Source organism: Salvelinus fontinalis, chromosome 16 (assembly GCF_029448725.1).
Source record: "Salvelinus fontinalis isolate EN_2023a chromosome 16, ASM2944872v1, whole genome shotgun sequence".
In the NCBI taxonomy this organism is placed as follows: Eukaryota; Metazoa; Chordata; class Actinopteri; order Salmoniformes; family Salmonidae; genus Salvelinus; species Salvelinus fontinalis.
The window spans coordinates 12,488,481-12,498,994 of NC_074680.1; the positions used below are offsets into that span (position 1 = coordinate 12,488,481).

Genomic DNA, 10,514 nt, shown 5'->3' on the forward strand with positions numbered 1-10,514 from the left:
TGCCACTGCACAACTATCCCTCCAGGTCTTTTTAATAGTAGGGGGAGCAAATATACTTGGGCTCTAACACTCCTGTCATATTCAGAACCATAGCGATTATCTTTCTGTGGGTTTAGGTTACAGTGAAAAAGGGTCTGGGCTGCGTTCAGAAAGGAACAACGGTGTAGAATGTTGTTATTACGTTCAGTACATTGCCCCATCATGAACGCTCCCTGGGTCTGTGATGAGGTTAGAAGCAGTACACAGGGTAACTGACACTAAGTTGTGTTGACACTTTAATGGTTTGTTTGTTGTTGTGTAGCAGTGGGCTTGCTCCTGTTTAGTGGTTGTTTGTTGTTGTGTAGCAGTGGGCTTGCTCCTGTGTAGTGGTTGTTTGTTGTTGTGTAGTAGTGGGCTTGCTCCTGTTTAGTGGTTGTTTGTTGTTGTGTAGCAGTGGGCTTGCTCCTGTTTAGTGGTTGTTTGTTGTTGTGTAGTAGTGGGCTTGCTCCTGTTTAGTGGTTGTTTGTTGTTGTGTAGCAGTGGGCTTGCTCCTGTTTAGTGGTTGTTTGTTGTTGTGTAGCAGTGGGCTTGCTCCTGTTTAGTGGTTGTTTGTTGTTGTGTAGCAGTGGGCTTGCTCCTGTTTAGTGGTTGTTTGTTGTTGTGTAGTAGTGGGCTTGCTCCTGTTTAGTGGTTGTTTGTTGTTGTGTAGCAGTGGGCTTGCTCCTGTTTAGTGGTTGTTTGTTGTTGTGTAGCAGTGGGCTTGCTCCTGTTTAGTGGTTGTTTGTTGTTGTGTAGTAGTGGGCTTGCTCCTGTTTAGTGGTTGTTTGTTGTTGTGTAGCAGTGGGCTTGCTCCTGTTTAGTGGTTGTTTGTTGTTGTGTAGCAGTGGGCTTGCTCCTGTTTAGTGGTTGTTTGTTGTTGTGTAGTAGTGGACTTGCTCCTGTTTAGTGGTTGTTTGTTGTTGTGTAGTAGTGGGCTTGCTCCTGTTTAGTGGTTGTTTGTTGTTGTGTAGCAGTGGGCTTGTTCCTGTTTAGTGGTTGTTTGTTGTTGTGTAGCAGTGGGCTTGTTCCTGTTTAGTGGTTGTTTGTTGTTGTGTAGCAGTGGGCTTGTTCCTGTTTAGTGGTTGTTTGTTGTTGTGTAGTAGTGGGCTTGCTCCTGTTTAGTGGTTGTTTGTTGTTGTGTAGCAGTGGGCTTGTTCCTGTTTAGTGGTTGTTTGTTGTTGTGTAGTAGTGGGCTTGCTCCTGTTTAGTGGTTGTTTCTTGTTGTGTAGCAGTGGGCTTGCTCCTGTTTAGTGGTTGTTTGTTGTTGTGTAGTAGTGGGCTTGCTCCTGTTTAGTGGTTGTTTGTTGTTGTGTAGCAGTGGGCTTGCTCCTGTTTAGTGGTTGTTTGTTGTTGTGTAGTAGTGGGCTTGCTCCTGTTTAGTGGTTGTTTGTTGTTGTGTAGTAGTGGGCTTGTTCCTGTTTAGTGGTTGTTTGTTGTTGTGTAGCAGTGGGCTTGCTCCTGTTTAGTGGTTGTTTGTTGTTGTGTAGTAGTGGGCTTGCTCCTGTTTAGTGGTTGTTTGTTGTTGTGTAGCAGTGGGCTTGTTCCTGTTTAGTGGTTGTTTGTTGTTGTGTAGCAGTGGGCTTGCTCCTGTTTAGTGGTTGTTTGTTGTTGTGTAGTAGTGGGCTTGCTCCTGTTTAGTGGTTGTTTGTTGTTGTGTAGCAGTGGGCTTGCTCCTGTTTAGTGGTTGTTTGTTGTTGTGTAGCAGTGGGCTTGTTCCTGTTTAGTGGTTGTTTGTTGTTGTGTAGTAGTGGGCTTGTTCCTGTTTAGTGGTTGTTTGTTGTTGTGTAGCAGTGGGCTTGCTCCTGTTTAGTGGTTGTTTGTTGTTGTGTAGTAGTGGGCTTGCTCCTGTTTAGTGGTTGTTTGTTGTTGTGTAGTAGTGGGCTTGCTCCTGTGTAGGGGTTGTTTGTTGTTGTGTAGTAGTGGGCTTGCTCCTGTTTAGTGGTTGTTTGTTGTTGTGTAGTAGTGGGCTTGTTCCTGTTTAGTGGTTGTTTGTTGTTGTGTAGCAGTGGGCTTGCTCCTGTTTAGTGGTTGTTTGTTGTTGTGTAGTAGTGGGCTTGTTCCTGTTTAGTGGTTGTTTGTTGTTGTGTAGTAGTGGGCTTGCTCCTGTTTAGTGGTTGTTTGTTGTTGTGTAGTAGTGGGCTTGCTCCTGTTTAGTGGTTGTTTGTTGTTGTGTAGCAGTGGGCTTGTTCCTGTTTAGTGGTTGTGTAACGGCTGTCTCTCTCCTCATCCTCATATGAGGTGAGGAGAGAAGGATCCTCAGACCAAAACGCAGGCTTTGGGAAATAAGCCATCTTTTATTTAATAACGATGATGGCAAAACACGAAACGAAACAAAACACTTTAACAAGCTTACAAAATAACAAAAACGACGTTGACGCAACCTGAACATAAACTTACATAACTAAACATAAACTTACGTACAGGAAACAGACGACATCGAAACGAAACGAAACAAACAAACGCTACAGTCCAGTGTGGTACGAACAAACATACTGACACGGAAGACAATCACCCACAAACAAACAGTGAGAATGCCCTACCTAAATATGACTCTTAATTAGAGGCAAACGCAAACCACCTGCCTCTAATCAAGAGCCATACCAGGCAAACCAAAACCAACATAGAAACAGATAACATAGAATGCCCACCCAACCTCACGTCCTGACCAACTAACACACAAAAACTAACATAAATAGGTCAGGAACGTGACAGGTTGTTTGTTGTTGTGTAGTAGTGGGCTTGCTCCTGTTTAGTGGTTGTTTGTTGTTGTGTAGTAGTGGGCTTGCTCCTGTTTAGTGGTTGTTTGTTGTTGTGTAGTAGTGGGCTTGCTCCTGTTTAGTGGTTGTTTGTTGTTGTGTAGCAGTGGGCTTGCTCCTGTTTAGTGGTTGTTTGTTGTTGTGTAGTAGTGGGCTTGCTCCTGTTTAGTGGTTGTTTGTTGTTGTGTAGTAGTGGGCTTGCTCCTGTGTAGGGGTTGTTTGTTGTTGTGTAGTAGTGGGCTTGCTCCTGTTTAGTGGTTGTTTGTTGTTGTGTAGTAGTGGGCTTGTTCCTGTTTAGTGGTTGTTTGTTGTTGTGTAGCAGTGGGCTTGCTCCTGTTTAGTGGTTGTTTGTTGTTGTGTAGTAGTGAGCTTGTTCCTGTTAAGTGGTTGTTTGTTGTTGTGTAGTAGTGGGCTTGCTCCTGTTTAGTGGTTGTGTTTAGAATGAGGCTAGGGTTAGTGGTTGTGGTTGTGGTTAGAATGTGGCTAGGGTTAGTGGTTGTGGTTAGAATGTGGCTAGGGTTAGTGGTTGTGGTTGTGTTTAGAATGTGGCTAGGGTTAGTTGCTGTGGTTGTGGTTAGAATGTGGCTAGGGTTAGTGGTTGTGGTTAGAATGTGGCTAGGGTTAGTGGTTGTGGTTGTGGTTAGAATGTGGCTAGGGTTAGTGGTTGTGGTTGTGGTTAGAATGTGGCTAGGGTTAGTGGTTGTGGTTAGAATGTGGCTAGGGTTAGTGGTTGTGGTTGTGGTTAGAATGTGGCTAGGGTTAGTGGTTGTGGTTAGAATGTAGCTAGGGTTAGTGGTTGTGGTTGTGTTTAGAATGTGGCTAGGGTTAGTGGTTGTGGTTAGAATGTGGCTAGGGTTAGTGGTTGTGGTTAGAATGTGGCTAGGGTTAGTGGTTGTGGTTGGAATGTGGCTAGGGTTAGTGGTTGTGGTTGTGGTTAGAATGTGGCTAGGGTTAGTGGTTGTGGTTGTGGTTAGAATATGGCTAGGGTTAGTGGTTGTGGTTAGAATTTGGCTAGGGTTAGTGATTGTGGTTAGAATGTGGCTAGGGTTAGTGGTTGTGGTTAGAATGTGGCTAGTGTTAGTGGTTGTGATTGTGGTTAGAATGTGGCTAGGGTTAGTGGTGTGGTTGTGGTTAGAATGTGGCTAGGGTTAGTGGTTGTGGTTGTGGTTAGAATGTGGCTAGGATTAGTGGTTGTGGTTGTGGTTAAATTGTGGCTAGGGTTAGTAGTTGTGGTTGTGTTTAGAATGTGGCTAGAGTTATTGGTTGTGGTTGTGGTTAGAATGTGGCTAGGGTTAGTGGTAGTGGTTGTGGTTAGAATGTGGCTAGGGTTAGTGGTTGTGGTTGTGTTTAGAATGTGGCTAGGGTTAGTGGTTGTGGTTAGAATGTGGCTATGTTTAGTGGTTGTGGTTGTGGTTAGAATGTGGCTATGTTTAGTGGTTGTGGTTGTGGTTAGAATGTGGCTAGGGTTAGTGGTTGTGTTTAGAATGTGGCTAGGGTTTAACTGGTTAGAATGAGTCTAGGGTTAGTGGTTGTGTTTAGAATGTGGCTAGGGTTAGTGGTTGTGTTTAGAATGTGGCTGGGGTTAGTGTTTGTGGTTAGAATGTGGCTAGGGTTAGTGGTTGTGGTTAGAATGTGGCTAGGGTTAGTGGTTGTGGTTGTGTTTAGAATGTGGCTAGGGTTAGTGGTTGTGGTTGGAATGTGGCTAGGGTTAGTGGTTGTGTTCAGAATGTGGCTAGGGTTAGTGGTTGTGGTTGGAATGTGGCTAGGGTTAGTGGTTGTGTTCAGAATGTAGCTAGGGTTAGTGGTTGTGGTTGGAATGTGGCTAGGGTTAGTGGTTGTGTTCAGAATGTGGCTAGGGTTAGTGGTTGTGGTTAGAATGTGGCTAGGGTTAGTGGTTGTGGTTGTGTTTAGAATGTGGCTAGGGTTAGTGGTTGTGGTTAGAATGTGGCTAAGGTTAGTGGTTGTGGTTGTGGTTAGAATGTGGCTAGGGTTAGTGGTTGTGGTTGTGGTTAGAGTGTGGCTAGGGTTAGTGGTTGTGGTTGTGGTTAGAATGTGGCTAGGGTTAGTGGTTGTGGTTGTGGTTAGAATGTGGCTAGGATTATTGGTTGTGGTTAGAATGTGGCCGGGGTTAGTGGTTGTGGTTAGAATGAGGCTAGGGTTAGTGGTTGTGGTTGTGGTTAGAATGTGGCTAGGGTTAGTGGTTGTGGTTGTGGTTAGAATGTGGCTAGGGTTAGTGGTTGTGGTTGTGGTTAGAATGTGGCTGGGGTTAGTGGTTGTGGTTGTGTTTAGAATGTGGCTAGGGTTAGTGGTTGTGTTTAGAATGTGGCTAGGGTTAGTGGTTTTGGTTGTGGTTAGAATGAGTCTAGGGTTAGTGGTTGTGGTTGTGGTTAGAATGTGGCTCGGGTTAGTGTTTGTGGTTAGAATGTGGCTGGGGTTAGTGTTTGTGGTTGTGGTTAGAATGTGGCTAGGGTTAGTGGTTGTGGTTGTGGTTAGAATGTGGCTCGGGTTAGTGGTTGTGGTTAGAATGTGGCTAGGGTTAGTTGTTGTGGTTGTGGTTAGAATGTGGCTAGGGTTAGTGGTTGTGGTTGTGGTTAGAATGTGGCTAGGGTTAGTGGTTGTGGTTAGAATGTGGCTAGGGTTAGTGGTTGTGGTTAGAATGTAGCTAGGGTTAGTGGTTGTGGTTAGAATGTGGCTAGGGTTAGTGGTTGTGGTTAGAATGTGGCTAGGGTTAGTGGTTGTGGTTGTGGTTAGAATGTGGCTAGGGTTAGTGGTTGTGGTTGTGGTTAGAATATGGCTAGGGTTAGTGGTTGTGGTTAGAATGTGACTAGGGTTAGTGATTGTGGTTGTGGTTAGAATGTGGCTAGTGTTAGTGGTTGTGGTTGTGGTTAGAATGTGGCTAGGGTTAGTGGTTGTGTTTAGAATGTGGCTAGGGTTAGTGGTTGTGGTTAGAATGTGGCTAGGGTTAGTGGTTGTGGTTGTGGTTAGAATGTGGCTAGGGTTAGTGGTTGTGGTTAGAAGGTGGCTAGGGTTAGTGGTTGTGGTTAGAATGTGGCTAGGGTTAGTGGCTGTGTTTAGAATGTGGCTAGGGTTAGTGGTTGTGGTTGTGGTTAGAATGTGGCTAGGGTTAGTGGTTGTGGTTGTGGTTAGAATGTGGCTAAGGTTAGTGGTTGTGGTTGTGGTTAGAATGTGGTTAGGGTTAGTGGTTGTGGTTGTGGTTAGAATGTGGTTAGGGTTAGTGGTTGTGGTTGTGGTTAGAATGTGGCTAGGGTTAGTGGTTGTGGTTGTGTTTAGAATGTGGCTAGGGTTAGTGGTTGTGGTTGTGTTTAGAATGTGGCTAGAGTTATTGGTTGTGGTTGTGGTTAGAATGTGGCTAGGGTTAGTGGTTGTGTTTAGAATGTGGCTAGGGTTAGTGGTTGTGGTTAGAATGTGTCTAGGGTTAGTGGTTGTGGTTGTGTTTAGAATGTGGCTGGGGTTAGTGGTTGTGGTTAGAATGTGGCTAAGGTTAGTGGTTGTGGTTGTGGTTAGAATGTGGCTAGGGTTAGTGGTTGTGGTTAGAATGTGGCTAGGGTTAGTGGTTGTGGTTAGAATGTGGCTAGGGTTAGTGGTTAGAATGAGTCTAGGGTTAATGGTTGTGGTTAGAATGTGGCTAGGGTTAGTGGTTAGAATGTGGCTAGGGTTAATGGTTGTGGTTAGAATGTGGCTAGGGTTAGTGGTTGTGGTTGAGTTTAGAATGTGGCTAGGGTTAGTGGTTGTGGTTAGAATGTGGCTAGGGTTAGTGGTTGTGTTTAGAATGTGGCTAGGGTTAGTGGTTGTGGTTAGAATGTGGCTAGGGTTAGTGGTTGTGGTTGTGTTTAGAATGTGGCTAGGGTTAGTGGTTGTGGTTGTGGTTAGAATGAGGCTAGGGTTAGTGGTTGTGGTTGTGGTTAGAATGTGGCTATGTTTAGTGGTTGTGGTTGTGGTTAGAGTGTGGCTAGGGTTAGTGGTTGTGGTTGTGGTTAGAGTGTGGCTAGGGTTAGTGGTTGTGGTTAGAATGTGGCTAGGGTTAGTGGTTGTGGTTAGAATGTGGCTAGGGTTAGTGGTTGTGGTTGTGGTTAGAATGTGGCTAGGGTTAGTGGTTGTGTTTAGAATGTGGCTAGGGTTAGTGGTTGTGGTTAGAATGTGGCTAGGGTTAGTGGTTGTGGTTAGAATGTGGCTAGGGTTAGTGGTTGTGGTTGTGTTTAGAATGAGGCTAGGGTTAGTGGTTGTGGTTGTGTTTAGAATGTGGCTAGGGTTAGTGGTTGTGGTTGTGGTTAGAATGTGGCTAGGGTTAGTGGTTGTGGTTGTGTTTAGAATGAGGCTAGGGTTAGTGGTTGTGGTTGTGTTTTGAATGTGGCTAGGGTTAGTGGTTGTGGTTAGAATGTGGCTAGGGTTAGTGGTTGTGGTTAGAATGTGGCTAGGGTTAGTGTTTGTGGTTAGAATGTGGCTGGGGTTAGTGTTTGTGGTTGTGGTTAGAATGTGGCTAGGGTTAGTGGTTGTGGTTGTGGTTAGAATGTGGCTAGGGTTAGTGGTTGTGGTTGGAATGTGGCTAGGGTTAATGGTTGTGGTTAGAATGTGGCTAGGGTTAGTGGTTGTGGTTGTGGTTAGAATGTGGCTAGGGTTAGTGGTTGTGGTTGTGGTTAGAATGTGGCTAGGGTTAGTGGTTGTGGTTAGAATGTGGCTAGGGTTAGTGGTTGTGGTTGTGGTTAGAATGTGGCTAGGGTTAGTGGTTATGTTTAGAATGTGGCTAGGGTTAATGGTTGTGGTTAGAATGTGGCTAGGGTTATTGGTTGTGGTTAGAATGTTGCTAGGGTTAGTGGTTGTGGTTAGAATGTGGCTAGGGTTAGTGGTTGTGGTTGTGGTTATAATGTGGCTAGGGTTAGTGGTTGTGGTTGTGGTTAGAATGTGGCTAGGGTTATTGGTTGTGTTTAGAATGTGGCTAGGGTTAATGGTTGTCTGTTTCCTTTGCAGCTGTGTCTGACTGCTTTAATGAGCATGTTAGTGACCACAGAGAAAGAGGGAGGGGAGAAAGGAAGACGGAGGGAGAGAGAAATAGGGAGGGAGAGAGAAAGAAATAGTGTTTATATGACAGTGAAAAAAGAGGAGAGAGAACATAGAAAGAGGTGCAATGAAAAAGGGATATTGTGTTTGTGTGGCGAGGTGGAACGGAGACAGAAGCAGAAGAGGAAGAGATAGACAAGAGGTAGAGAGAGGTAGAGAAGGGGATGGAGGTAGAGAGAGGGGTAGAGCGGGGTAGAGAGGGGGATGGAGGTAGAGAGAGGGGTAGAGAGGGGGATGGAGGTAGAGAGAGGGGTAGAGAGGGGGATGGAGGTTGAGAGAGGGGTAGAGAGGGGGATGGAGGTAGAGAGAGGGGTAGAGAGGTGGATGGAGGTAGAGAGAGGGGTAGAGAGGGGGATGAAGGTAGAGAGAGGGGTAGAGAGGGGGATGAGGGTAGAGAGAGGGGTAGAGAGGGGGATGGAGGTAGAGAGAGGGGTAGAGAGGGGGATGGAGGTAGAGAGAGGGGTAGAGAGGGGGATGGAGGTAGAGAGAGGGGTAGAGAGGGGGATGAAAGTAGAGAGAGGGGTAGAGAGGGGGATGGAGGTAGAGAGAGGTAGAGAAGGCGATGGAGGTAGAGAGAGATAGAGAGGGGGATGGAGGTAGAGAGAGGGGTAGAGAGGGGGATGGAGGTAGAGAGAGGGGTAGAGAGGGGGATGGAGGTAGAGAGAGGGGTAGAGAGGAGGATGGAGGGAGAGAGAGGGGTAGAGATGGGGATGGAGGTAGAGAGAGTGAGAGCGGGGCCATCTGTCTGCCTGTTGTAGAGAGGTGGAGGTAGAAAGTCCGTCTACCACGCAGGGGGCCTGGCTGCCACGGTCAGGACACTCTGGGGCGGCCAGCCGGATGCCTGAATTATTCAACCTGCCACACTGAATGAAGAGACAGACGAGAGAGCGAGAGAGAGAGAGAGAGAGAGAGAGAACGAGAGAGAGAGAGAGAAAGACACAGAGAACGAGATAGAGAATAGTAAAAGAGGGATAAAAGACAGACGGTAGATAGTTGTAAAGGTGAAGAGGCACTGCAGATATGAACTAAAATGTGTGTGTGTGTGTGTGTGTGTGTGTGTCTGTGTGTGTGTGTGTGTGTGGTGATTGGGATGGGGTGATAGAAGTGCCTTGCCCTTCAGATGTAGTGGAATGTGTTAAATGCTTGGCAGACTCCTATTACCATATAAATGTAGATGTATGAAGATCATCAGAGGCATCATGAGTCACTGGCTTTTAGCTGGATTTACAACAGCCAGATGTGACCAGTTAGCCCACCGCGCTGGTCACACACATCTCACACACGAATAGGGCTTCATATTGTGTGTGTGTGTGTGTTTGTGTGTGTGTGTGTGTCTTCAGTTTGTTTTTTAGTTTCGGTTTGTACTGTCTGTTTCTGTTTGTGTGAGGCCTGGTTGTTAATTCAGGATTGTACTTGAGGTCTAAAAACCAATGATGTGAAGAGCACATATGTTTTAAATCCCATTCCATGGGTCTGCTCTTTCTCACTAGTGTTCCAGTAATTAGAGGGACTGGAAAGAGTGTACATCATGTGTTTGACTTTGTCAACTCATTTATAGTCGTTGTCACACGTTGTCTGGGATTGGTCATGAGACCAAGGAGTCATCATGAACTCTGTGTATTTTTTAAAGTGTAAGCAAACCGTTTTGTTTCATGTTAAAACGTAGCTCTCTTGTGCTCTGTGTGTGTGTGTGTGTGTGTGTGTGTGTGTGTGTGTGTGTGTGTGTGTGTGTAAGTGTGTGTGTGTGTGTGTGTGTGTGTGTGTGTGTGTGTGTGTGTGTGTGTGTGTGTGTGTGTGTGCAAGCACATGAACCAGCCTCTATACCCTGGGCCTAGGGTTTTAGACAGAGCAGTGACAGAGCAGTGGCCAAACATCTTTGCTACCTAGCCCTCCTAAACCATCCCGGCATATTCCCTCTGGCATATCTAACCTGCCGTATATGATGCTAGGTGTATGTTGTGTCTGGGGCGTGTTCAGGAGGAACAGTACAGAACGTTCAGATCGAAATGTACAACGTACAGCAAATATTATTGTGTGTCATGTAGAATAGGGAATCGTGTCAGCTCTATTCATTACATTTCTATATTTAACATTCTGAATGTTTTGCTTCACCAAATACACCCCAGGTGTATGGGATCGACTATATCTATAATTTGCCTTGTATTATTTGCATGTAGTTTATTGGGCCTATTGTGTGGTTTAGGGGGGGGGGGGGGGGGGGGGGGGTTCACAGAGTCTTAGGCCAATTGGATTTCCCTGAGATAGTCTGGGTCAAGCCTATTAGAGACCATTGGCATGCCGCTCTCACACAGGTTCTTAGCCAATCACAGTCTAACACGTTACCGGCACATAGAGACAGCCACTGCGTGTGTGTGTGTGTGTGTGTGTGTGTGTGTGTGTGTGTGTGTGTGTGTGTGTGTGTGTGTGTGTGTGTGTGTGTGTGTGTGTGTGTGTGTGTGTGTGTGTATCCAGGGGTTGTGTATCCACAACCCCGGTCTACCCACACACACACACACACACACACACACACACACACACACACACACACACACACACACACACACACACACACACACACACACACACACACACACACACACACACACACACACACACACACACACACTGCTTTATTGGCTTCACTACTTGCTCTATTTATTTTGA

At 46.0% G+C, this 10,514-nt stretch overlaps 1 protein-coding gene across 1 annotated transcript in view; it reads left to right on the top strand.

Annotated features, from left to right (window-relative positions):
* LOC129812489 (estrogen-related receptor gamma-like) overlaps positions 1–10,514 on the top strand; it is a 102,457-nt gene that overhangs the window by 12,655 nt on the left and 79,288 nt on the right. The gene's annotated exons all lie outside the window — the stretch shown is intronic.